Here is a 26,121-nt window from a genome sequence, read left to right on the forward strand (position 1 = left end):
TTTTTGTTACTGTAGTAATTTTGCAGTGTAACTGCAGTTAGAGTGTAGTATTCTGTAATTACTGCAATTACTGCGTTCAAAATACCACAGTTGACTGCAGTTACTGCACTTTTACTGCAGTTTCAAAATTGAAATCTTTTTTTAAGGGTGGAATTTGTACCCAGTGAAATATCCAACTGTTGTAAAGGCTCCACATTTTTTAAATATATGGTCTAATTCTATTGTGAAAGTCTCAAATTATTTAATTGCATAGGGCCCAACTTGGGAAAGAATGTGGGGACATGATCACTGTTTCAAAGGGTGGCCTACTAAAGCTACAATGTGTCATTTGCTCATTGATTAACTATTGTTGAAACTGTTTATTTTCAGTACATTTCATGTATCAAATTGTCTGTGAACATTTCTCCTTGTTTCTTCCCCTTCTAATTAGTGCACAACAGGGCTGACCCCAAAATGTAGAAGAAAAGTTACAAATAGCCTATATTCTCAGAATTTATGTAAACCTTTCTCCCCTCACTAGATGCAGAGAACATTATGGTGACTAGCCTATACCCTATTGCCATGCAAGACTGCAGAGAAAGTTTCTCTGAATATCAATAGTTTTACCCAGTTTGCCCCAGCAATCTGACTTCCAGAACTGAGTTGACCCCACCCCCTCTAATTACTTTGACATACTTGTTTTGTTTTTTAATCAGTAACTCTAATTTGGCATACCAACCATTCTTCGAAGTCTTAGATTAATAGGGGTTCATCACATAACAAAAAGTACCTGCTCTTCTGCAGTTTAAAATCATAGGCTATCACAGTTCTATAGATTAAGCTATAAGCAATGTATGTCTATTATCCCCATTGAGAAATAGGATCTGTCCAGCTCAGATAAACAACATAATCAGATTTTCACAAATAGCTCCTGTTTCAGCATGTGTAAAACTAACCCATTATGCTCTTGTGTGACCTCTAGGCTGATTTCCAATTCCAGCAAGTCACATGGCCAGATTGCATTGCATCACATCAATGGGGGGAATGAGAGAGAGAGAATCACATAAATGCTAATGTGTTCTTGTTTAAGAGGTAGTGGCTATTGGAGAAGGTTCAGAGAGACATGTAATATCTACTGTTGTGTCTCTATTCATCTACAGTGGAAAGAGAGGCAGTGGGGCACCTCTCCAATGAGGGTTTACAGGGTCCCAGACAATACAGTGGTGAGAGGGGTCTCTGTCCAGGACCCTTCCCCCTCAGAGGGGTGTCAAAGCCTGGGTCCTCCCTCTATTGGCACTGGCTCATTTGAAAGATAAGGCCACTAGTGTGGTCCTTATGGATACCCCTCTCAAGAGGATAGCTGCATGACGTAGGTCTAGGATACTCTGGTCATTCTAATGCATTCATTTAGCACTGGGCTGTGTGCTTTTTAATTCCATGTATCTGAAGTGAAAAAGCAGGTTGTACATGCTTTAGTTTATTGATGAAATGAGCTGTAAAATCTATGTTTCTGCCTTTCTCAAGGAAAGCTGAAAATGCCTTCTCTAGCTTAACTTTTTCATACCAACTCATTTGAAAAACTAGCAAGAGTTGTTATTGTGTCATTCATGCACTTTGCACAGCCAACTTACTGAATGTACGGCTACAGTGCTGCAAAATCAAGCTGTAAGGTCTGTTTCAAGTTTCCTATATTCTCTCCGGTGGTGAGGAAGATCATCGTGTGTGGGCGTGCTATAATGACATTCACAATCTTGCTGTTTTAGATGTAACAAAAGCGTCAAGGACAAAATGTTTGCTCAACAATGACATTTTCTCTCCCCTTGTAAGAATCCCCATAGCAACCGTTTGCGACGCAGATAATCTCTGCTAAATGTTTTCTCCATATTTGTTGTTTTTGTTAAAGTCATGATGTCATTGGGGATTATCATGCAACCAGACAGTGTTGTTGATACAATGTAAATGTAATACACAAGTTTCCCTGCAGCGAGAGGCTTCTGTTGTGTAGAGGGCAGAAGTAGATTGTGAGGGACTGGCTACATTGTGTGGGTTCTCCTTTGGGAGTGGGGTTGGGGGGTTGGAGAAGGGGGTTCTGGATGATTATCTGACTGCCTGCATTGTGTGGGCTCTCCTTTGGGACTGGGGTGGTTAGAGGGGGGGTGGTGGATGAAAAGTCTGTGTCACTGAGAAAAGTCCTGGGAAGATTATTCTGGTGCAGATTCCACCCCTGTCTGTACACTGTGACATTGATCTTCTCACAGCCTCTGTTCTGTTATCAGCTCTACTCCCATCAGCATGTAATCTCAGGGCTAGTAGCTGGAAGGGAGATGTACTGCTGGGCTTGCTCACGACCGCACACCTCTACAACCACAGAATGAAATGGAACACTTTTATACACGCTCAGAACAATATAATATAGAACATTGCCATATTGTGTCTATGGCTACAATATTCTATCTCTATGGTCCCGCACCATGTATGCACATACAAGGTTACAACAACCTGCCAATCTGTTTGTCTGCCCGCCTGGCTATCTGTTTGTCTACCTGTTTGTCTGCCCGTCTGGCTATCTGTTTGTCTGCCCGTCTGGCTATCTGTTTGTCTGCCCGTCTGGCTATCTGTTTGTCAGCCTGCCTGTCTGTTTGTTTACCTGCCTGGCTATCTGTGTCACGCCCTGACCTTAGAGATCCTTTTTATGTCTCTATTTTGGTTTGGTCAGGGCGTGAGTTGGGGTGGGTATTCTATGTTCTATGTTGTGTATTTCTTTGTGTTTGGCCGGGTGTGGTTCTCAATCAGAGGCAGCTGTCTATCGTTGTCTCTGATTGAGAACCATACTTAGGTAGCCCTTTTTTCCACCTGTCTCTGTGGGAGTTGACTTTGTTTAGGGCACATAGCCTTTGAGCTTCACGGTTTGTTTTTGTAGTGTTTATTGTTTTGTTCGGCGTCTTTTATTATTAAAGAGAAACTGTACGCTGACCACGCTGCACCTTGGTCCTCTCCTTTCAACAGCTGTGACAATCTGTTTGTCTACCTGCCTGTCTGTCCGTCCGTCCACCTGTCTTTTTGCACCCTCCGTCACTGTGGCCACTCTCAGGACCTGGTCAAAACTAAGAAGACCTTTTTTTGTGTTTCAACAGTATTTCTCTCATATCTATGCAATGACAGATTTGTTTTGTAGGTAACTATTTTTTTTTATTTCCGATGGCGTATTGAATGAATGGTGGTGAATATCCTATCTCTGATAGAGGGGCCTAATTCACTTGTCATCATACACAGCACAGGGAGCAAAGGAAAGCAAAATGTATGTGTCTAGGGCAGACCCCATTTAGTCGACTGGTCGATTGTTTGGTCGATAGGCTGTTGGTCGACCAAGATTTCTTTAGTCGAGCAGTAGCCACATTTGTTTTTACAAATCATGGTGTACAAGACACCTGTCTGGTTGGTGCCTGTCTGAGTGGACTGATCCATTGTGGAGGCCGTGGGGATGGCACAGTCCATCACTCTAAAACATGTGCTACTGAAATTGTATATGGTTATATTATGTAACAGCAATGGTGTAACACAAATAAAAAATAATATTATTTTACAACAAATGCGCTTTCTCCAGCGTTGGATAGTGGTCGCTGTCCGCGGTTCTGAAACACATTACTGCGCTGTTGAATTGGCTTCTTTTCCTAGACCATGTTGCTATGTGCATAATAGCAAAGTTAACCAGCATACTGTTGTTGAGAACAATGTGGTGGCTGCAGCAGATCTCCATTTTTTATTGTTATTATTACTTTTATTATTATTATTATTATTATCATCATTAGTAGGTTTATTATAGCAGCCTTGTATCACCACCATCGAGCTGTAAGCCTAAGAGCGCGTCCTGTTTAGTCTTAATACTGTAACTTACTTATGCCTTTATTTTAATACTTACAGTAGGCTACTGTATCAATAATTTATTTGTTCATGTCATCACACATCATACGAGTCATTCATGATGTGAAATGCATTCAAGCATTTTAGTTTGAACATAAAATAAAGCGACCATTGAATAATTAGCGTAAACAATAAATAGGCCTAAACCATTCAATTTCGGAAATTGCATTCACGAAGGAATGCGACTTTACAAAAAAAAAAAAAACTTTACAACAAGACTCTCTGGTACACTTCTAATTTATCTAGTGTTGTCTACATTGTTCCAAACGGTCAGAAAAAGTAGATTGTATTCTAACAGAACCTGTTCGTCACACATAGGCCTAATATGCATGCAACGCTTGCTCCTTACCTTGTTTTTCTTGAGCTCCAGTATTTTCCACAACTAGTCAAATTTATTCCACATATCTGACTTCCCCTTTACCACCTGAGCAACCAGTAAACATTCCCTTTTCGAGTTTATTTGTCACATCCTCTGCATTGATTTTGCTGTCATGTGTTACAATGTACCAATTTATTGATGTGATTATGATATGCTATAGGTAAGGCCCTATTGGTCACATGCATGTGATGCATACATGTCACATAAAGAGAGAAAGCATTGAGGGTCGGGCTGGGCGATAAATCAATATCAATAATTTTCGAGGTAATTACTTCCCTCAATAACAATATAAAAACTTTTAGATAAATTTTCGATAATGTCGATATAGAATAATTAGGTCCATTTCACCTCTGTGACGCAGCAGGAACGTGCAGAGAAGTGGCAATATGCACGTGGGGAGGTATACGCCCACTAAAAAACACTATTAACCACGAAAAATGTGTGATGTAGGTGAAAACAGTGGCAGTGATAGCCATGGAGAAGGAGCAGCTTCCAACAAAGAAATTATTGATAAAAAGGGTTCAACTGTTTCAGTAATTTGGAAGTGGTTTGGCTTTTTGAAGTCCGACAAAGAGCAGAGCAAGGTTCAGTGCAAATTGTGTCGTAAAAAGGTGGCTACCAAGTCTGGTAATACGACAAACCTTTTTCACCATCTGAAGATAAATCACTCATGCAGAAAGTTTGAGTTTGCGCCATGGTATTGATAAAGCACCAACCAATCTAGGGATGTTCGCCCGAAGCAGTAAACACTGACAGCGTTTATGCCCTACGAGCAAACATCGAAAAGACACAAAGACATCACAAATGCCATTATGCATTGCATTGCTAAGGACATATTACCAATTAGCACAGTCAAAAAGGAAGGTTTCAAGAGGCGTATCGATTTAATTGACCCCAGGTATGTGCTCCCTCGCCACAAACATTTCTCTAACACCGCACTGCCTAAACTCTACGCCGAGTGTAGGGAAAAGTTGAGGAACAGCTCAAGACAGATTTTACGTATTTTGCTACTACTACCGATCTGTGGTCAAGTCGCACGTCAGAGCCTTATATTAGCCTCACTATTCACTATATTGACAAAGAGTGGAATCTTAGAAATAAATGTCTTCAAACATCTTACTTTCCCGACGACCACACGGGTGAAGCTACAGCAGAGGGGCTCATTGGAGCTCTCGCCTCCTGGGGACTCAGTCAAGACAGACAGGTCTGCATTACAACGGATAGTGATGCGAATGTGGTGAAGGCCGCACAAATCAACAAATGGACCCGACTGCAATGTTTTGGACATCGTCTGCACTTGGCCATTGGTAATTAACCTTGTTAGATGACACTAAATGTGCATTTGTTTTCATCAACTGGTTAAGTTAAATATTAGATTTGTACATAACTAAAGGTATTATTGTGATTTTAACATTTTATTAAAATCTCTTGATTTCTCTTAGAGAGAGTGAGTAGACAAATGGGTGGATCGAGCAACTGGAGTGTGTAAGAAAGTGGTAGGTGCCTTTTCCTATTTGTGTTAAAAGAAGAGAGACATGGCACTTCCTCAAAAAGAACACAACCTACCCCAGCACAAGTTGGTGACTGAGTCGCCTAGCAGGTGGGGATCACGTCAAAAGCTGGTGCAAAGAGTACTGGAGTAGGAGAAAGCTATTTCACAGGTCTTGTCCAGTGACTTGTCAACCTCTCCCTGTCTGAGTCTGTAATACCAACATGTTTTAAGCAGACCACCATAGTCTCTGTGCCTGCCTAAATGACCCGTAGCACTCACGTCTGTAGCCATGAAGTGCTTTGAAAGGCTGGTCATGGCTCACATCAACACCATCATCCCAGAAACCCTAGACCCACTCCAATTTGCATACCGCCCCAACAGATCCACAGATGATGCAATCATTATTGCACTCCACACTGCCCTTTCCCACCTGGACAAAAGGAACACTTATGGGAGAATGCTATTCATTGACTACAGCTCAGTGTTTAACACCATAGTGCCCTCAAAGCTCATCAATAAGCTAAGGACCCTGGGACTGAACACCTCCCTCTGCAACTGGATCCTGGACTTCCTGACGGGCCACCCCCAGGTGGTAAGGGTAGGTAACAACACATCCGCCACGCTGATCCTCAACACAGGCGCTCCTCAGGGGTGCGTGCTCAGTCCCCTCCTGTACTCCCTGCTCACTCGTGACTGCACGGCCAGGCATGACTCCAACAACATCATTAAATTTGCCGATGACACAACAGTGGTAGTCCTGATCACCGACAAATACGAGACAGCCTATAGGGAGGAGGTCAGAGACCTGGCCATGTGGTGCCAGGACAACAACCTCTCCCTCAATATGATCAAGACAAAGGAGATGATTGTGACTACAGGAAAAAGAGGACCGAGAGCTTCAAGTTCCTTGGTGTCCACATCACCAAAAAATAACATGGTCCAAGCACATGAAGATAGTCGTAAAGAGGGCACAACAAAACCTATTCCCTCTCAGGAGACTGAAAAGATTTGTCATGGGTCCTCAGATCCTCTAAAGGTTCTACAGCTGCACCATCGAGAGGATCCTGACTGGTTGCATCACTGCCTGGTATGGCAACTGCTCGGCCTACGACCGCAAGGCACTACAGAGGGTAGTGCTAACGGCCCAGTACATCACTGGGGCCAAGATTCCTGCCATACAGGGCCTCTATACCAGGCGGTGTCAGAGGAAGGCCCTAAAAATTGTCTAAGACTACAGCCACCCAAGTCATAGACTGTTCTCTCTGCTACCGCACGGCAAGCGATACTGGAACGCCAAGTCTAGGTCCAAGATTGTGTTTTTAGCACAGGTGGCAACATAGTGGCCTGCCATAGGGCAGCTTTAAAGCCAGAGACAGTAGACAGACTTTTCTTTCTTGCTTGTAACTTGTAAGATGACAACTACTCCAACTTCAACTGTGATGTGCCATTAGGCTAACAGTTATAATGCATATTGACTTGCACTATTTGTTTTTTACATTTTTTATTTCTTGTTCATAACTTGTAAGGGTTTATAGCTTTTTTTAAAAGTGGAGTTAATGTTATTTGTGAGTTCTACATCTGACAATAAATAAGAATCATTAAAGCCTTTGTTTTGTTTAGGCAGTCTTGAGTCTGAAGCAGAAATTGACCTTTTTAACATGATTTGATTAATATCATGCTAATTATCGGTATTGAATGAAAATAAATATATATATATATCATGATAATTTATTTGCCATATTGCCCCGCCCTAGTTGAGGGTATAGGGAATGTTTTTCCTAAACAAATTAGAGATTTCGGTAACATAACTTTTCAGTCAGAAATGTATGTAATTCTGTTGCCGCTTCAGCAACACTGACAGCATGATACACACTGTTGATGCAGGGAGGAGAGAGCGGGTGCTAGTCACAGTCACTGTCTTTTTTAAACACCGCGCAGCAAGTCTGAGCCAGGCTCAGCACTCCCTCTTGTCATTTGTGTGTCTTAATTATTTCATCAAACAGTTCGCTTAAAGCATCAGACAAGCTCAGTGCATATAAATTATTTGATTAAAACACATAGGATGTGTCTATATATGGAAAAATACACGTTTTAAAGTTCCGACCAATCAATTGGTCAAAAGAATAGATGACACTTAGTCGACCAAGATTTTCTTTTGTCGGGAACAGCCCTAAATGTCTCAACCAGCCCATTGTGCAGCCTTACCTGTGATGTGGTCCACACAGTAGGCTGGTGGGCAATTAGGGATCATCTAGTTCTGCTTTTGTGCTTTCTTTTCACATCCGATTACTGTTTTGAAGCCACGATTAGTCAAATAATAGTTCTGGTCTTTAGCTATATAATTGAGGTGTTCATTTCGTTAAAAGTTCGCGTGTAGAGTATAGGTCTGACACGGGGGTCTATGTCTTAACTGGAAGCGTGGGTGGAGGTGGTGGTGTTGTCTGGAGGTTTGGGTCTTGTGGGAAGAGAACAAGGCTAATAAATTACACCTGAGTCTTTGATCTCATCTGGGAACATTTAAAGGCCTGTGACACCCAAAGCTTTGTTATAACATATTTGTGCTGGCTCTGTTGTTTTTCTGCCAGACTAAGCACAGTTTCTTAAAATATTTTCTCTTATAATTGGGGCTGTGAAATCCTTTCTCTGTCCAAGTTGGTTAAGTTGAGTTGTCATGCTTGCGTAACTTCTGCACCACTTGCAGTTTTTCTGAACGGTCAAAAGGTCTGAGAAAGGGAGGAGCTACCTTTTTTTTTGCTCACAATCTGGAATAAGATCAAATATGTATTACCATAACAACACCTCAGTGATAAGCTTTCAGTCAATTGTTGATAACGTTACCTACCAATTGTTGATAACGTTACCTACCAATTGTTGATAACGTTACCTACCAATTGATGATAACGTTACCTGTCAAATAACCACTCTGACAACACCTCAGAATAAAGAGCTGCATAATGTTTTCTCTGATATCTGAGTGCTCCTGTACCATCTATTCCTGAATGTTTAATGCTAAAAGGAAAATGTAGTTTTATGGAGGAACTAACCACCCGGTGCAGTAATGTCCTAGCCTAGAATCCAAAGGAATATACTCTGTTTCACCAGCATATCAGTGTGGATTCCAGGCTAGTAATGTCCCCATCCCAGCAGTGGAATGACATGATAAACAGGTGGAAAAGTCATTTGTTTATTCCCAGACAGACAGTAGAGGCATTAACCTAGTTTGTGAGCATAACAGATCTGCTTCTTCTAGCCATGACTGTAATGAAGATGAATGACTCCATGGCTTAAAGGCAAGCCACAGAGGATTACCACACCATACACCTCCTGGGATAGGAGGGAAATGTGTGTGTGTGGTGGTGTGCAGTGTGGGCAAGCGTGTTTGCCTGTGGTAAGCGATTGTATTCCCTCAGCATGATGTTTGTTTAGCTGTAGCTAAACACGGGTGGCCAGGACCAGGGCAATATCTGATCAATTATTTCACAGTCGACTTCAGGCTAACTATGTGAGTTGAGGCCTCTGTTTGTTGGTTTCCTCATCATAGGCTTCTGTGTGAGGCCAAAGCCAGCTCTGCTCTGCTCTGCACTGTAGAGAATGATGCAGTCAGGCAGTGTGCATCACACACCATGAACCATGAGGCACAGAACAGGCAGAGAAAATGGTCTGGTGTAAGATAACATCAGAGCAGCAATGAAAACACATGCGCTAGCCTAGGGCTGACTCATTGTTGTGTGAATGAACATTTTAATGCTGCCTTACTGCTCTTTAATTATTTGTTACTTAACTTTTTTTTAGGTATTTTCCTTAAAACTGCACTGTTGGTTTAAGACTTCTAAGTAATCATTTCACTGTTGTATGCGGTGCATGTGACAAATACAATTTGATTTGATTTGATTACTCATGAGATGGCTAGCGCAGGCCATCAACAAAGATTTCATTTGAAACCCAGATCTGTCAACAATGTATTTTGTTTCGATGCACCACATTTCTAGGCCATCGCTGTAAATAAGAATTTGTTCTTAATTTACTCACACCTATAAATAAAGGTGAAATAAAATACTAAATATAATCACGGATCCCACTAATATTTGGGGTGGGAAGCCAACATGTAGTAGTTGGTCAGGTGGTTTGGTCATATTAGGGAATCTTGGCCCCCCTTCCTATGACCACAGTTTCCCTCTCTCATCCCTCTATTGCTCTTCTGTCTCTTCCCCTCTTCTGTCTCTTCCCCTCTTCTGTCTCTTCCCCTCTTCTGTCTCTTCCCCTCTTCCGTCTCTTCCCCTCTTCTGTCTCTTCCCCTCTTCTGTCTCTTCCCCTCTTCTGTCTCTTCCCCTCTTCCGTCTCTTCCCCTCTTCTGTCTCTTCCCCTCTTCTGTCTCTTCCCCTCTTCTGTCTCTTCCCCTCTTCCGTCTCTTCCCCTCTTCTGTCTCTTCCCCTCTTCTGTCTCTTCCCCTCTTCTGTCTCTTCCCCTCTTCTGTCTCTTCCCCTCTTCTGTCTCTTCCCCTCTTCCGTCTCTTCCCCTCTTCTGTCTCTTCCCCTCTTCCGTCTCTTCCCCTCTTCTGTCTCTTCCCCTCTTCCGTCTCTTCCCCTCTTCTGTCTCTTCCCCTCTTCCGTCTCTTCCCCTCTTCTGTCTCTTCCCCTCTTCTGTCTCTTCCCCTCTCCCGTCTCTTCCCCTCTTCCGTCTCTTCCCCTCTTGCACTATTTGTTTCTTCCCCTCTTCCGTCTCTTCCCCTCTTCTGTCTCTTCCCCTCTTCCGTCTCTTCCCCTCTTCTGTCTCTTCCCCTCTTCCGTCTCTTCCCCTCTTCTGTCTCTTCCCCTCTTCTGTCTCTTCCCCTCTCCCGTCTCTTCCCCTCTTCCGTCTCTTCCCCTCTTGCACTATTTGTCTCTTCCCCTCTTCTGTCTCTTCCCCTCTTCTGTCTCTTCCCCTCTTCTGTCTCTTCCCCTCTCCCGTCTCTTCCCCTCTTCTGTCTCTTCCCCTCTTCCGTCTCTTCCCCTCTTCTGTCTCTTCCCCTCTTCCGTCTCTTCCCCTCTTCTGTCTCTTCCCCTCTTCCGTCTCTTCCCCTCTTCTGTCTCTTCCCCTCTTCTGTCTCTTCCCCTCTCCCTTCTCTTCCCCTCTTCCGTCTCTTCCCCTCTTGCACTATTTGTTTCTTCCCCTCTTCCGTCTCTTCCCCTCTTCTGTCTCTTCCCCTCTTCCGTCTCTTCCCCTCTTCTGTCTCTTCCCCTCTTCCGTCTCTTCCCCTCTTCTGTCTCTTCCCCTCTTCTGTCTCTTCCCCTCTCCCGTCTCTTCCCCTCTTCCGTCTCTTCCCCTCTTGCACTATTTGTTTCTTCCCCTCTTCTGTCTCTTCCCCTCTTCTGTCTCTTCCCCTCTTCTGTCTCTTCCCCTCTCCCGTCTCTTCCCCTCTTGCACTATTCCATCTCTTCCCCTTTTCTGTCTCTTCCACTCTTCCCCTCTTCTGTCTCTTCCCCTCTTTCCTTCTTCCCCTTTTCCGTCTCTTACCCTCTTCTGTCTCTTCCCCTCTTCTGTCTCTTCCCCTCTTCCGTCTCTTTCCCTCTTCCGTCTCTTTCCCTCTTCTGTCTCTTCCCCTCTTCCGTCTCTTTCCCTCTTCCGTCTCTTTCCCTCTTCCGTCTCTTTCCCTTTTCTGTCTCTTCCCCTCTTCCGTCTCTTTCCCTCTTCCGTCTCTTTCCCTCTTCTGTCTCTTCCCCTCTTCCGTCTCTTCCCCTCTTCCGTCTCTTTCCCTCTTCTGTCTCTTCCCCTCTTCCGTCTCTTTCCCTCTTCCGTCTCTTTCCCTCTTCTGTCTCTTCCCCTCTTCCGTCTCTTTCCCTCTTCCGTCTCTTTCCCTCTTCTGTCTCTTCCCCTCTTCCGTCTCTTCCCCTCTTGCCCTATTCCGTCTCTTCCCCTCTTGCCCTATTCCGTCTCTTTCCCTCTTGCACTATTCTGTCTCTTTCCCTCTTGCACTATTCCATCTCTTCCCCTCTTCCATCTCTTCCCCTCTTCCTCCTCTTCCCCTCTTCCCTCTCCGGCTATCAAGTGAGTCATTACCACTCCATGTCTTTTTAAGAGGCGTTAAAAGGGTGTCCATCAGTTGTTCTCTCCCAGATGTGGATCAGGACCTCTCCTCTGCTAATAAACTGCATGATAAGAGTCCAACACCTCCCTAGGGAGAGAACTGGGGAAGAGAGGAATGGGGGATGGAGTGCAGCCCATCCATCCACAGTTTGTGTGTGTTTCTGTGTGTGTGTGTTTCTGTGTGTGTGTGCGTGTGTGTGTGGTGCCATTTCACCCTCCTCCTTCTCATTGGTTTTAGAGATAAGAGGAGAAGGAGTCATTACCCAGAAGGGATCTCTCACCTGAGAGAATGGGGAGGTAAGTGGAGTGTCTCTCACCCTCACTGGTGGTTATCTATTGGCCAGTAGCTGGTGGCTAATAGCCAGACTCATTATCTGGAGTGGAGCTAACTGAATGCCTGCTTCCTCTGACTGCGAGATGAGAGGAGACCCAAGCTAGGGAGAGGAGACCCAAGCTAGGGAGAGGAGACCCAAGCCTGTGAGAGGAGACCCAAGCCAGGGAGAGGAGACCCAAGCCAGGGAGAGGAGACCCAAGCCAGGGAGAGGAGACCCAAGCCAGGGAGAGGAGACCCAAGCTAGGGAGAGGAGACCCAAGCCTGGGAGAGGAGACCCAAGCCAGGGAGAGGAGACCCAAGCCAGGGAGAGGAGACCCAAGCTAGGGAGAGGAGACCCAAGCCTGTGAGAGGAGACCCAAGCCAGGGAGAGGAGACCCAAGCCAGGGAGAGGAGACCCAAGCTAGGGAGAGGAGACCCAAGCCTGTGAGAGGAGACCCAAGCCAGGGAGAGGAGACCCAAGCCTGTGAGAGGAGACCCAAGCCAGGGAGAGGAGACCCAAGCTAGGGAGAGGAGACCCAAGCCTGTGAGAGGAGACCCAAGCCAGGGAGAGGAGACCCAAGCCAGGGAGAGGAGACCCAAGCCAGGGAGAGGAGACCCAAGCTAGGGAGAGGAGACCCAAGCTAGGGAGAGGAGACCCAAGCCTGTGAGAGGAGACCCAAGCCAGGGAGAGGAGACCCAAGCCAGGGAGAGGAGACCCAAGCCAGGGAGAGGAGACCCAAGCTAGGGAGAGGAGACCCAAGCCAGGGAGAGGAGACCCAAGCCAGGGAGAGGAGACCCAAGCCAGGGAGAGGAGACCCAAGCCAGGGAGAGGAGACCCAAGCCAGGGAGAGGAGACCCAAGCCAGGGAGAGGAGACCCAAGCTAGGGAGAGGAGACCCAAGCCAGGGAGAGGAGACCCAAGCCAGGGAGAGGAGACCCAAGCCAGGGAGAGGAGACCCAAGCCAGGGAGAGGAGACCCAAGCTAGGGAGAGGAGACCCAAGCCTGTGAGAGGAGACCCAAGCCAGGGAGATGAGACCCAAGCCAGGGAGAGGAGACCCAAGCCAGGGAGAGGAGACCCAAGCCTGTGAGAGGAGACCCAAGCCAGGGAGAGGAGACCCAAGCTAGGGAGAGGAGACCCAAGCCTGGGAGAGGAGACCCAAGCCAGGGAGAGGAGACCCAAGCTAGGGAGAGGAGACCCAAGCCAGGGAGAGGAGACCCAAGCCAGGGAGAGGAGACCCAAGCCTGTGAGAGGAGACCCAAGCCAGGGAGAGGAGACCCAAGCCAGGGAGAGGAGACCCAAGCTAGGGAGAGGAGACCCAAGCCAGGGAGAGGAGACCCAAGCCAGGGAGAGGAGACCCAAGCCAGGGAGAGGAGACCCAAGCCAGGGAGAGGAGACCCAAGCTAGGGAGAGGAGACCCAAGCCAGGGAGAGGAGACCCAAGCCAGGGAGAGGAGACCCAAGCCAGGGAGAGGCGACCCAAGCCAGGGAGAGGAGACCCAAGCCAGGGAGAGGAGACCCAAGCCAGGGAGAGGAGACCCAAGCCAGGGAGAGGAGACCCAAGCCAGGGAGAGGAGACCCAAGCCAGGGAGAGGAGACCCAAGCTAGGGAGAGGAGACCCAAGCCAGGGAGAGGAGACCCAAGCTAGGGAGAGGAGACCCAAGCCAGGGAGAGGAGACCCAAGCTAGGGAGAGGAGACCCAAGCCAGGGAGAGGAGACCCAAGCTAGGGAGAGTAGACCCAAGCCAGGGAGAGGAGACCTAAGCCAGGGAGAGGAGACCCAAGCTAGGGAGAGGAGACCCAAGCCAGGGAGAGGAGACCCAAGCTAGGGAGAGGAGAACCAAGCCAGGGAGAGGAGACCCAAGCCTGGGGACCTGGGACAGTTTTCACAAAAAGTCTCAGAGTAGGAGTGCTGACCTAGGGTCAATTTTCCCTTTTGGTGTTAATGAATACAATCATATGGACAGGGAGAACCTGGTCCTAGATCAGCACTCGTACTCTTGAGACGGTTTGTGAATAGCAACCTTGGGGGTCTGACTGATGTGGTGGTAGGTGAGTACTGATGAGAGGTTCCTTGTCCCTCTCATGCCTGACCAGGGCTGCACCTGCTCTGGGTTCCAGGATCAGGTGGCATCTTGGTTCACTTCCAGTAAACCGTATTAATGTCATGGAGGCGTGATATCTCTATCTGTTAGCGTGCTGTGAGAAGGAAGCGATCTCTGTTGGTTTTGGTGGGGCTTGTCGTGTTGGGTTGCCCCCCTGCCTCATTTTCAATCCAGCATGGGAGAAAAGAGGAGCACTCTATGAATAGAGAAAACCAAACATCCACTGTCTTGTCACTGGTGCTGCCTATGATCTCTGGGCTTTGGTGAAGTGCAGTATTGAGTAGTAGTAGTTGAGTAGTAGTTGATGTTCTCTCTCTGTCTGTCACGCCCTGACCTTAGTATTCTTTGTTTTCTTTATTATTTTTGGTTAGGTCAGGGTGTGACAAGGGTGATATATGTGTTTTCTCCTGTCTAGGGTTTTTGTATGTTTAAGGGGTTGTTACTGGTCTAGGTGTTTTGTATGTCTATGGTTGCCTAGATTGGTTCTCAATTAGAGGCAGCTGTTTATCGTTGTCTCTGATTGGGAACCATATTTAGGCTGCCATATTCCTTGAGTATTTCGTGGGTAGTTGTCCTTGTTTAGTTGCCTGTGAGCACTACGTTGGCTTCGCGGTTCGTTTTGTGAGTTTGTTAAAGTGTTCTTTGTTTAAATAAATAGAAGAATGGATTCTAATCACGCTGCGCCTTGGTCCACTCCTTTAAACGGCCGTGACACTGTCTCTCGCTCTCTCTCGCGCACTCACTCTTTCTCTCTCTCTCTCTCTCTCTTCCTGCTCTCTCCCTCCCCCACCTCTCTCTCTCAGTCAATCAATCAAATTAATTTATAAAGCCCTTTTTACATGAGCAGATGTCACAAAGTGCTTGTACAGAAACCCAGCCTAAACCCTGGAGAGAGAGGAGTAAACCCCAAACAGCAAGCAATGCAGATGTAGAAGCACGGTGGCTAGGAAAAACTCCATAGAAAGACAGGAACCTAGGAAGAAACCTAAAAAGGAACCAGGCTCTGAGGGGTAGCCAGTCCTCTTCTGGCTGTGCCAGGTGGAGATTATAAGAGTACATGGCCATCAAGGCCAGATCGTTCTTCAAAATGTTCAAACATTCGTAGATGACCAGCAGGGAGAAATAATAATCACAGTGCATCTATCTCTCTGCTCTATCTCTCCCTCCCCCCACCTCTCTTATGACATGCCATTTGTAGACTCCAAGCACGCTGACTGAGTCTTCATTTGTGTCTGCCTACCACACACAGTTGGAGTAAGACAGACAGACAGACAGACAGACAGACAGGCAGGCAGGCAGGCAGGCAGGCAGGCAGGCAGGCAGGCAGGCAGGCAGACAGACAGACAGACAGACAGACAGACAGACAGACAGACAGACAGACAGACAGACAGACAGGCAGGCAGGCAGGCAGGCAGGCAGACAGACAGACAGTTAGTGCTATGCAGCAGTTGCTCCTAGTATATATCTATTAGGTCTGCTGCCTGGACATCGGCAAACAAACAGCCAGCGATGGATGGCATGTAACTAGCCCCACTCATCCCTCTCTTCTCTGGATCACAGAGAGAGAATCACATCAGAATATTAGTTATATGTGTTAATTGCTTCCCTGTGAGCAGCTGTGAACCTCTCCCTCCCTTCGATAATGAATTGAAAGTTATCATAACAGAACAAAGCCGTGACTTTTAAGAAAAAAGGACTGTCAGGACAGGAACTTTTAGAATATTTTTGGGCCAGGTCTCGGAGGTGGAAACACGAAAGGCAAACATTTTTGGCCAAACACTGAAGCTGAGCCTGATAGTGGAAATTCATCACAAACTTGTGGTAAAAGCTGATGCCTCACAAGTTTTATGCCCCCTTGTGTGTTGCTGGGGCATTTAAGGTTTGCTGTTGAGTTGAGGTGTTGTTGAGTTTTTACCTCTGGCAGGTGTCCCAAGTGTCTTTTTGATAGTGTTGAAGGCCTCTGCCCACACACCACAGGTAGGACAGTGCCCCTGACTGTACCAGGTCTGGGACCTGCTGCAGAGGTTGCTTGTCAGGCCGGATGTAACTGTAGGTATGGATTGGTCCAGAGACCTCCATCCGGGCCAGTGTTCCTGTGATTGCAGGGGGCTGATCACTGGTGTGTTAATATATTACTTGATACCTATGTGTCGGCAGAACTCTTTGTTAGGGGGTTTTAGTTCTCGCTCTTTCTTTCTGTTTCTCTCCCCCCTTTTCTCTTCTCTCTCTCTCCTTGTATCTCTCTTCTGTCCCGCTCGCTCTCTCTCTCTTTCTCTCTTCTGTCCCTCTCGCTCTCTCTCTCTTTCTCTCTTCTATCCCTCTCGCTATCTCTCTCTTTTGTCCCTCTCACTCACTCACTCACTCACTCACTCACTCACTCACTCACTCACTCACTCACTCACTCACTCACTCACTCACTCACTCACTCACCTACTCTCACTCTCTCTCTCTCTCTTTTGTCCCTCTCACTCTCTCTCTCTCTCTTTTGTCCCTCTCACTCACTCACTCTCTCTCTCTCTCTCTCTCTCTCTCTCTCTCTCTCTCTCTCTCTCTCTCTCTCTCTCTCTCTCTCTCTCTCTCTCTCTCTCTCTCTCTCTCTCTCTCTCTCTCTCTCTCTTTTGTCCCACTCACTCACTCACTCTCTCTCTTTTGTCCCTCTCACTCACTCACTCTCTCTCTTTTGTCTCTCTCTCTCTCTCTCTCTCTCTCTCTCTCTCTCTCCCTCTCTCACCTGAGAACCCAGTGTCCCAGACTCACAGGTTCATTAATTATACAGGCTATTGAAAGCTTAGCCCCAGGCTAAAGGCAGCTAGCACACTGAGGTAAAATGAACCTGTTGTGTCCACAATGACCCTGCTCCTACTTCTTCTACCCTTTCTCTGTGAGTCGAATGTGTAAACTGAGACTTGATAATACCCACCCATCCCTTCTAAAGAACAGCTGGCCTGGAAGTCTGTAACGAAGTCGCTGGGTGGCTCCCAAATGGCACCCCATGCATTGTTGGGCAGAGTGTAAAAGTAAAGCATGTCTCTGTACTTGTGCATGTGACAATGCAACTTGAACTTGAACGAGGCTAAAAGTAGTCCACTGTAAAGAGAATAGGGATGCCATTTAGGATGGAAGCGCCCACATTCCAAACTCTTCTCACTCGGGATTGAGTAGCCTACATGGAACCAAGTAGGAGCTTGTGGTATTCTGATCATGTTTTGTGCGTAATGTTGCTGTTGTCACATGGCGAGTCAGAGCAGTGTTTACTTCCCAGAAACCTAATTTGAATAGGAAGGGGACAGATATGTCATTTTGATCGATTTGAAGGTCCTCGCCAAGCAAAAGATCAACGTTCAATACTGAAGAGTTTTCTTTGCAAATGATTGTCTGTATGACAGTTATGAGAATGAGATTGATGAGCCTGGCGTATTTGTTTGAGATTTGGCTACATTCTGTCGCTTTCAAAACAACTTTCCACACCTACATTTCAGCTAACACTGCAAAAATGTTTGGGGAAAAACTCACAAGCGACTTTTCAAAGAGAGAGAGACCCCAAAGGGAGATGTAAAAAACAGAGATAAAATGTCAGCTAGCAGCTCAGAGAAGAGAAGTCACACCAGTGTGAATCCTGCTTTAATTGTTCCAGTATGTACATTCTATGCTTCCTTCCTGCAGAGTTGGTTTCCTAAAGCAGCTTCCCAGAGTAATTAGTTCCATCAATCATGTCCCTGGTCTGGGCCCCATGGAATAGCCTAGCACTCAGCCTAGCGCTCAGTGCCCCTCCGTCAGACAGATAAGAACAGATGAGGCTAACGCTAATGGAAGCTAGCCGCTAAAACGTTAGCTTCTGGAATGGATTGTGCTTACTCCATCAAAATCGATAGCGTATCCAGGTTTGTTGGCAGGTAGAACAAAAGAAAGCATTGGTGCAGATGGCGAGAATGCATTATTGGACTCAAAGTAAACCTTTGTTTACAGTTCAACACAGAAATGATAACCACATATTTAACTTTAATTGTTGTTTATAAAAATTGATGACTGTCCTCACCACATAAACTTGTGTGAAAGTTTTCAACAGGGTATCTGTCCTTGGTCCACATACTGTACGTGGAGGAGGGTCAGCTATTTATCTCTGTTCTGCTGCGGGTGGGTTATCTGATGGCAGCGTCTTGGGGGACAGGGAGAAAGGGACTGTGTTGTGTGTGTGTGTGTGTGTGTGTGTGTGTGTGTGTGCGTGTGTGCGTGCGTGCGTGCGTGCGTGCGTGTGGGAGCATTGACCGGCCAGAAGGGACAGTGTGTTGTGCCTTTTATGGCCTTAGTGCTTCTGGGTGGCTGGAGCCGGTGTGGTGACAGGTGGTGGTGAGTGAGAGTGACAGTAAGGTGACTTTTACACAGTGATGAAACTTCCTATTAATAATTTAGCGTTAGCCCTACCACTGACCACTATAAATAAACAGTCTGCTTCCAAGAGGAAAGATCACGTCCGTTATTTAAATATATTCGTATGTAGCCTTATGTGAGTAATGGACTGGTGGGTATGGAATTCTAACTGTAAAGATGTTTTAGACTGGTTTCTCACACACTGAGGCAGAAAAGGATATCATAAGGTGAATGCACCAATTTGTAAGTCGCTCTGGATAAGAGCGTCTGCTAAATGACTTAAATGTAAATGTAAAAGGTTGATCAAAGCAGAATGGAGGCGGGATCTTCATTGAATAGCAATGGGGTGGGCATTCATTTCCTGATTCAGTTTTGTTCAAATTCATTTTCCGCTAGTTTGTGAATCTGAATGACAGTAGGCTGTTTGAGATTGTGCAGATTGAAAATGTGCCAGCCTGAATGTCATGATGGGCTGCTCCAAATTGTTAAATGAGGGTTTGTAAGGTCATGAAACGTCATGGAAATTAGTTTCATAATTGTTGTTAATGTATTTCATGAAAGCGCACTTTTAAATATGATAAATCAATAAAAAAAACGACATATCAGTCATTATCGGAATGACTCTTCAGTGCACGTCTGTGGTGCTGCGTGTGTGTGCCAGTGCGACTGGGCCGTTGCCCGAGGAGAGAGAACGCCACATTTCAGCAGCAGGTATAAAATAATAACAGACAGACAAACTAGATCACCAATTCAAAACAAAACATGTAGCGGTTACCTCGCTACTTAACTAAAGCTAACTAAGCATTCATTTTGTTGTTGCCTTTCTACCGGCACTGTAGAGCCTAAATAAATCTGCACTGTTGGAAAGCAGGGATTCCCCTCTATTAAACAGTAGCCATGTAATTGCAACAACGTACAAAATGTTCTAAGAATAGCCTAATTTGCTGTGCATAGATCTCCCCTGAAACATGAATGTTTGAGCCTAATATATAAACATGTCTAGTTTAATACCTTGCTTTGAAGTAGCCTATCTTATCCGTTGATCCCTGATTTATTGAATGAGGGAATAAAGTATTTAGTTGTAATGTTGAAAAAGCCAAGCCTGCACAACCAGGAGCTCTCCAGATGGAGGGTTGACCATATGTTGACAACATGGTACTATCAGTGCAGTTCTATGTGGGGGGTTAAGTGCCTAGATTAAGAGCACAACGGCAGGAGGTGGTAGTTCTACATGGGATCAGACACAGCAGCCTTCCAGTGTCAATAATGCTTACTTTTTATGTAGGCTATAACAATAGTCATGAATATGTGGTTAAAAGTTATGGAGAAGTCATTGAAAATGTGTATCAACCGTTAACAGTGAATAATCAGAGGTCTCTATTAGAGGTCGACCGATTATGATTTTTCAACGCCGATACCGATACCGATTATTGGAGGACAAAAAAAGCCTATAGCGATTAATCGGCCGATTTAAAAAATAAATAATAATATGTATGTATATATATATATATATATATATATATATATATATATATATATATATATATATATATATATATATATATCATACACACACACACACACACATTTTTGTTATAATGACAATTGCAACAATACTGAATGAACAATGAACACTTTTATTTTAACTTAATATAATACATATATAAAATAAATGTAGTCTCAAATAACATGAGAACATATGTTAAAACGAACCACCAGCTTTCATGGGTCTTCAATTTTCCCAGTTAAGAAGTTTTAGGTTGTAGTGCAGAAAGCAGAGCTTGTCTGCATGGTCCCCTGTCAGTCTGCTCCTCCGTGAAACACAGACCTTATTTGAAGTAGATCAAGACATTCTCTATGGAAGATATGAACAGTAAAATAACGAAGGAACCCCTTTCAAGTTCAGCCGCAAGTTATTACAGGAATTATAACGCGTCGACTATTTCTCTCTAAACCATATACCTTTGACTAATCTGGAAACTATCACCTCGAAAACAAAATGTTTATTCCGTTCCGTATTTTATCTAACGGGTGGCATCCATGAGTCTAAATATTCCTGTTACATTGCACAACCTTCAATGTTATGTCATAATTACGTAAAATTCTGGCAAATTAGTTCGCAAAGAGCCAGGCGGCCCAAACTGTTACATACAGTGGGGCAAAAAAGTATTTAGTCAGCCACATATTGTGCAAGTTCTCCCACTTAAAAAGATGAGAGAGGCCTGTAATTTTCATCATAGGTACACTTCAACTATGACAGACAAAATGAGAAAAAAAATCCAGAAAATCACATTGTAGGATTTTTTATGAATTTATTTGCAAATTATGGTGGAAAATAAGTATTTGGTCAATAACAAAAGTTTATCTCAATACTTTGTTATATACCCTTTGTTGGCAATGACAGAGGTCAAACGTTTTCTGTAAGTCTTCACAAGGTTTTCACACACTGTTGCTGGTATTTTGGCCCATTCCTCCATGCAGATCTCCTCTAGAGCAGTGATGTTTTGGGGCTGTTGCTGGGCAACACGGACTTTCAACTCCCTCCAAAGATTTTCTATGGGATTGAGATCTGGAGACTGGCTAGGCCACTCCAGGACCTTGAAATGCTTCTTACAAAGCCACTCCTTCGTTGCCCGGGCGGTGTGTTTGGGATCATTGTCATGCTGAAAGACCCAGCCACGTTTCATCTTCAATGCCCTTGCTGATGGAAGGAGGTTTTCACTCAAAATCTCACGATACATGGCCCCATTCATTCTTTCCTTTACACGGATCAGTCGTCCTGGTCCCTTTGCAGAAAAACAGCCCCAAAGCATGATGTTTCCACCCCCATGCTTCACAGTAGGTATGGTGTTCTTTGGATGCAACTCAGTATTATTTGTCCTCCAAACACGACGAGTTGAGTTTTTACCAAAAAGTTATATTTTGGTTTCATCTGACCATATGACATTCTCCCAATCTTCTTCTGGATCATCCAAATGCTCTCTAGCAAACTTCAGACGGGCCTGGACATGTACTGGCTTAAGCAGGGGGACACGTCTTGCACTGCAGGATTTGAGTCCCTGGCGGCGTAGTGTGTTACTGATGGTAGGCTTGGTTACTTTGGTCCCAGCTCTCTGCAGGTCATTCACTAGGTCCCCCCGTGTGGTTCTGGGATTTTTGCTCACCGTTCTTGTGATCATTTTGACCCCACGGGGTGAGATCTTGCGTGGAGCCCCAGATCGAGGGAGATTATCAGTGGTCTTGTATGTCTTCCACTTCCTAATAATTGCTCCCACAGTTGATTTCTTCAAACCAAGCTGCTTACCTATTGCAGATTCAGTCTTCCCAGCCTGGTGCAGGTCTACAATTTTGTTTCTGGTGTCCTTTGACAGCTCTTTGGTCTTGGCCATAGTGGAGTTTGGAGTGTGACTGTTTGAGGTTGTGGACAGGTGTCTTTTATACTGATAACAAGTTCAAACAGGTGCCATTAATACAGGTAACGAGTGGAGGACAGAGGAGCATCTTAAAGAAGAAGTTACAGGTCTGTGAGAGCCAGAAATCTTGCTTGTTTGTAGGTGACCAAATACTTATTTCCCACCATAATTTGCAAATAAATTCATAAAAAATCCTACAATGTGATTTTCTGGATTTTTTTGTCTCATTTTGTCTGTCATAGTTGAAGTGTACCTATGATGAAAATTACAGGCCTCTCTCATCTTTTTAAGTGGGAGAACTTGCACAATTGGTGGCTGACTAAATACTTTTTTGCCCCACTGTATACCCTGACTCTGCGTGCAATGAACGCAAGAGAAATGACACAATTTCACCTGGTTAATATTGCCTACTAACCTGGATTTCTTTTAGCTAAATATGCAGGTTTAAAAATATATACTTGTGTATTGATTTTAAGAAAGGAATTGATGTTTATGGTTAAGTACACATTGGAGCAATGACAGTCATTGATTGATTGTTTTTTATAAGATAAGTTTAATGCTAGCTAGCAACTTACCTTAGCTTACTGCATTCGCGTAACAGGCAGGCTCCTCGTGGAGTAAAATGTAATCAAGTGTTAGAGCATTGGACTAGTTAACTGTAAGGTTGCAAGATTGGATCCCCCGAGCTGACAAGGTTAAAAATTTGTCGTTAACGTTCCTAGGCCGTCATTGAAAATAAGAATGTGTTCTTAACTGACTTGCCTAGTTAAATAAAGATTAAATAAAGGTGTAGAAAAAAAACGGGGAAAAAATGCAAATCGGCGCCCAAAAATACCGATTTCCGATTGTTATGATAACTTGATATCGGCCCTAATTAATCGGCCATTCCCATTAATCGGTCGACCTCTGGTCTCTATAGCATAATGTCATTTGTGAATTTCGGTGAGTGGAGCGACTAATGGACCGACTTAGAAAAAGACAGCTCCTACACCAAGTCAAGCACTGTGTACATATAGGGGCTTCAGTGTCAGGCTTGGGTTACAGATTGACTGCAGATAGCTATGGCCTTGAAGGAAATATGGGTGCTTAAAGTAACTGTCCAGTGTGTCCAGATTTCTATCAAATATGACCTATAATTTTTGTAAATTTTTATTTCACCTTTATTTAACCAGGTAGGCCAGTTGAGAACAAGTTCTCATTTACAACTGCGACCTGGCCACAATAAAGCAAAGCAGTGTGACACAAACAACAACACAGAGTTACACATGGAATAAACAAACATACAGTCAATAACACAACAGAAAAAGCCTATATACAGCGTGTGCAAATGGCGTGAGCAGGTAAGGCAATAAATAGGCCATAGTAGCGAAGTAATTACAATTTAGCAAATTAACACTGGAGTGATAGATGTGCAGATGATGATGTGGAAGTAGAAATACTGGTGTGCAAAAGAGCAAAAAAGTAAATAAAAACAATATGGGGATGAGGTAGGTAGATTGGATGGGCTATTTACAGATGGGCTGTAAGCGGTAAGCGGTAAGCTGCTCAGATAGCTGATGCTTAAAGTTAGTGAGGGAGATATAAGTCTCCAACTTCAGCGATTTTTGCAATTCGTTCCAGTCATTGGCAGCAGAGAAATTAATTACAATATGACAGAAATGTTTTCCTTACAATTTATTTTAATTAAGTATGTGGAACAGCAGCTTTTCTGTGTTTGAATGGTGTGTGTGTATACTGGTCATTAAAAATATTAATGGCAGTAGATGATTGGTACTAGATGAACTGCTGATTGGCCAGCTCATCCTCCTCTTGAGGATGACAGCATCCTCTATGAGGAAATAGCAAGCGTTTTTTAAATGGTCTATTTGAGATACAAGTTTGAGGTGGGGGTTTTGAAGTGTTTTTTTCTCCAATTTATGCTTTGGCCACCAATACGAGTATAGAATGATTCAAGAACATTATTTGGGTATGAGTTAACAGAATATTAACTTTTAAAAGTGAGATTTTCACTGGAGTGTACTTTAAAACACTGGAGAACATGATTGTGTGTCATGTAGTGAAAACAGGTTGCAGTGTGTGTGGTGTGACAAGACACATTCCTTTGTGCAGACTGGCAGGGGGGCCAGCATTCCTCCAGAGACAGGGCTTGTGTTTCCACCCTCCAGCGAAGTGTATGTGCATGTGTGTGTGTTTTGCTGTGTTGTGTGCGTGTGTGTGCATATGCTTGCCTGTGCTTGTTTTTGCGAGAGTGTGTGTGTGTGTGTGTGTGCGCATGAGTCTGTGTGTGCATGTGTGTATGCTTGTGTGAGTGTATGAGTGTGTATGCTTGTGTGAGTGTATGAGTGTGTGTGTGTGCAGTGAGAGGAGGGGGCGTCTCCAGTGAGGTCAAAGGCCAGAGTCTCATAGGGCAAGACACACACAGGATTCACACAGACCTCTCCAGTCTGCATGAAATCATTGCCTGAATTCGTCAATGAATCATCCCACTTGCCCTCAACTTAAGCTTCTGCTTGATGGTTGATGTTTGGCATGACACCACTTTTAAAGTGATTTATTGATGTAACCATTCAATTTTCTAAGGGTTTTTTCTTCTCAAATGTCACTGACAACACAGCATGATGAACAGCGATCTCATTTTTTATTTTCCTCAGGATAGAACACGTAGTCGTGTTGACTTGTTTTCACACCTGACATCTTCTCTACCATCTCTTCGTTTGATCATTGAAGAATCATTTGAAAGCAGAGCGATTGTGACTCACGTGAAAACCACACCACAGCTCACTTACTCATGAGCGTAATTCAGTTGGCTGTCAGGTCTACCCCCGGAGAATGTCAAGACTAACTCTTTCATGTGACACTTGAGCTTTTGTATTTGATTTCACATCAATGGCGTTTCTCTCTCGTTGACTGAAAACCATGTTTCCCCTTTACTTTGCCTTCCATTCAGAAGTTACACAGCCCCTTTATTCAAGTAGCATTCAAATGAATGTAGCTTTTGACTGCAGCCATGTGGCTGAGGGCCGTGGTCATTTTTTATTTTTTTTATTTTGACCTTTATTTAACTAGGCAAGTCAGTTAAGAACAATTTCTTATTTTCAATGACGGCCTAGGAACAGTGGGTTGACTGCCTTGTTCAGGGGCAGAATGACAGATTTGTACCTTGTCAGCTTGGGGATTTGATCTTGCAACCTTTCTGGTTACTTGTCCAACGCTCTAACCACTAGGCTACGCTGTTAGCACTGTGGGAAGCTATGTGACGCTATGTGAAGCTATGTCACGCTATGTGACGCTATGTGAAGCTATGTTTTTAATTTTAATTTTATTTCACCTTTATTTAACCAGGTAAGCTAGTTGAGAACAAGTTCTCATTTACAACTGCGACCTGGCCAAGATAAAGCAAAGCAGTGCGACACAAAAAACAACACAGAGTTACACATGGAATAAACAAGCGTACAGTCAATAACACAATAGAAAAAAAGAAAGTCTATATACAGTGTGTGCAAATGGCGTGAGGAGGTAAGGCAATAAATAGGCCATAGTAGCGAAGTAGTTACAATTTAGCAAATTATGACTGGAGTGATAGATAACTTTTTTGAGTTAGAGCTACAGGATGAAAATTTCTGTTTGAAAAAGCTAGTCTTTGCTTTTCTGACTGACTGGCGTGTATTGGTTCATGACTTCCCTGAAAAGTTGCATATCGCGGAGACTATTCGATGCTAGTGCAGTCCGCCACAGGATGTTTTTGTGCTGGTCAATAGTGAAAGTTCAGCATTAAAGCGTGATTTAAATTGAAAGAATATGTTCTCGCGTTAGCGGAGACTGCATTCACGGTAAAACGCTGCATCGGTCAGCTCAATCAGAAATGACCTTTACATCTCTAGCGTTCAATCTGTAACGCTTCAGCCATCCAGATTGAAACGAGAACTAAGTGTAGTGTAGAGCTGGAGCCAATAGAACAGCAGATGATGATGTGCAAGTAGAAATACTGGTGTGCAAAACAGCAGAAAAGTAAATTAAAACAATACGGGGATGAGGTAGTTGGGTGTGCTATTTACAGATTGGCTGTGTACAGGTACAGTGACCGGTTAGCTG

At 44.5% G+C, this 26,121-nt stretch overlaps 1 protein-coding gene across 3 annotated transcripts in view; it reads left to right on the forward strand.

Moving 5' to 3' along the window:
* The window catches only part of LOC139559337 (alpha-catulin-like), a 125,640-nt gene that overhangs the window by 808 nt on the left and 98,711 nt on the right, over nt 1–26,121 (forward strand). The window lies entirely within an intron of this gene.

The sequence above is a fragment of the Salvelinus alpinus genome, chromosome 29, assembly GCF_045679555.1.
Source record: "Salvelinus alpinus chromosome 29, SLU_Salpinus.1, whole genome shotgun sequence".
NCBI lineage: Eukaryota > Metazoa > Chordata > Actinopteri > Salmoniformes > Salmonidae > Salvelinus > Salvelinus alpinus.